Source organism: Lactuca saligna, chromosome 3 (genome assembly GCF_052625555.1).
Source record: "Lactuca saligna cultivar CGN05327 chromosome 3, ASM5262555v1, whole genome shotgun sequence".
NCBI classification, from domain to species: Eukaryota; Viridiplantae; Streptophyta; class Magnoliopsida; order Asterales; family Asteraceae; genus Lactuca; species Lactuca saligna.
Genome location: NC_136419.1, coordinates 229,248,676 through 229,250,996, shown reverse-complemented (window position 1 = coordinate 229,250,996; position 2,321 = coordinate 229,248,676). Strand labels below are relative to the sequence as shown.

At 39.4% G+C, this 2,321-nt stretch overlaps 1 non-coding gene across 1 annotated transcript; it reads left to right on the top strand.

Moving 5' to 3' along the window:
* Positions 1-693: 693 nt before the first annotated feature.
* On the top strand, positions 694-800 carry LOC145038145 (small nucleolar RNA R71). Its single transcript, XR_013679210.1, has one exon. It is a non-coding gene; the product is annotated as a small nucleolar RNA R71 (small nucleolar RNA).
* The last annotated feature ends 1,521 nt before the right edge of the window (positions 801-2,321 follow it).

The window sequence follows — 2,321 nt, the reverse complement described above, 5'->3', positions numbered from 1 at the left end:
TCACCCGGTGACCTTTGGTTTAGTTGTTGAGCAAGTTGCCCAAGCTACGTTTCTATGTTGTGGATGGATGCTTGCTGGTTCCTGAGCATTGTTCTTGTTTATTGGATAGCAGCATCATGGTCACTATGTCTTTTCTCGGAAGCGGCCACAAATTTAGTAAGCTTATCCTCCAAGCTTGGCTTCCTCTCTTGTACCGGCTCCTCCTTTTGGTAAAAGCCTCTCCCTTTTTGTCTATACTTCTCCTCCTTGGCCTTCTTGTACTCTTCGTAAGGCAGCCACTCTTTCTTTTGTTTGCGCCAATCCTCATCATACCGGTCACCGCTCGAATAACATGCTTGTGCCTTTTTGTTGCCATTCTCATCCAAATCGCAATCTCTAGTGAGGTGAGGTCCATTGCAGTTTTCACAACCCACCCGTATAGCATGGATAGTTTGATCCATTTTGTCCATTCTCCTATCCATGGTTTTTAACATGGCCATGACCGCGGATAAATCTTCACTAGCAGCGTACGCGGCTCCCCTCGTGACATCATTCCTAGGGTTGTGGTATTCTCTAGAGTGTTTAGAGAATTCTTCAATCAATTCTTTAATCACCGGGGGTGGCTTCTTTGTAAATGGGCCTTGTGAGTCTAGCAACTGCCGGGTCGTGACATTGACTCCATCATAGAAGATGGAAACTTCTTGCTGGCTGTTTAGATCATGGTGTGGGCAATTTCTTAGCAGACTTTTGTACCTCTCCCATGCTTCATATAAAGACTCTCCAGCTTGTTGTTCAAAGTTTGCAATAGCCTTCTTCAGTTTGGTTATCTTGGATGGTGGGCAAAAGTGATCAATAAATTCTTCCTTCATTCTGGCCCAAGTAGTGACTGATCCGGGGGGAAGTGACTTGAGCCAGTCTTTAGCAGCACCCTTGAAGGTTACCGGAAGCATACGAAGTAGTTGAGTTTCGCGGGTTACATTTGGAATGTTCAAGTAATCAGCAACATCATTTACTTCATCCAAATGTTTGTAGGCATCTTCATGATCTTTCCCATAGAAAGGTATTTCCTTGAGTGAAGCTAGGATATGACCTTTTAGCTCGAAGGTGGCAGTCGTGGGAATTGCGGGTTGCACAAGTCCTGGGCCATGGTCGTCGCGCATCCTCTTCTTCCATTCTCCCATGGGGATTTCATCAATGTTAGCCATAGTGAACGCTAACTCTTCCTCCGATTCGGTTTCTTGGTCGTACCTTGCCTCCTCTTCTTCCTCGGTCTCGTATCCAATATCTTCTTGAATTGGCTCCTCAATTATCAAAGAAGCGCTAGAAGCTCCTGATTTGATGGTCTTCTTTTTCCCAAAAACAGTCTTCAAGTTGGACAATGGTGATTTCTTTGGTGTGCTTGAACTCTCCACGTCCTTCCCTTTGTTTCTTTTCAATGCGGATTCGGGGTCTTCAAACGGGGGTACCAGTGGTGTGTTTGCTCCTCTGGTCATGAAAGTCCTGAAATCAATCAAATAAAAAAAACGTAAAAAGAACAAAAAGATTGTAAAAATAAAAAAAATAAAAAAATTGCTGACTAAACTGCTACTCGCCGAGTAGGTGCGATTGCACTCGGCGAGTATCAGTGATATTTCAAAAAAAAATTCTAAGTTTTAAACTAACTAAAATAGATACTAAAACCTAATTACCAGTTACTAAATTGCAATAAATGAACTTTATGCAAGTAAACTCACACAAAGGATCGAAAAAATTAGGAATTAGCTTAGTTTTTTAGAACCGTTCCCCGGCAACGGCGCCAAAAACTTGATGTGTGTAAATTCAACTAGTTTTATCCCTACTTTTTATTAATAATTTGAGCACACAAAGGCAGTGAACCTGTCTTTAAGTGGTATAGATTGATAAGTGAGGTATCGAACTCAGGGAACGGATAATTAAACTAATAACTAATTTTAACTAAAACAAATAATAAAAGTAAAGGGTTTTTCTCTAGTTTTGCAAGACTAGAAACTTAGACAAACTAAATTAACTAATTAACTAAAGTAACAACTATTCACCAAATTTGATAAAGATGTTTCTATTTAGGTTCAACCAATTCACTCCTATGGTTATTTAAGTTAAGGTGGATTAATTGTTATTGGTTACCAACTATAATAGTTAGGTTCATATTCATTACTCCTAACCCTTAGACAATTAACTAATTTAAGCGTTGATCAAGTGTTTAAACTAATTAATTCCCTAGATTAATTATTTGGATTAAATAAGATTTGTAATGGTTAATTAAGTCATTAATTCAATTAACCTCTTGTTGATGGTTTCTCAAACAAGCTCACACATTAATCTTC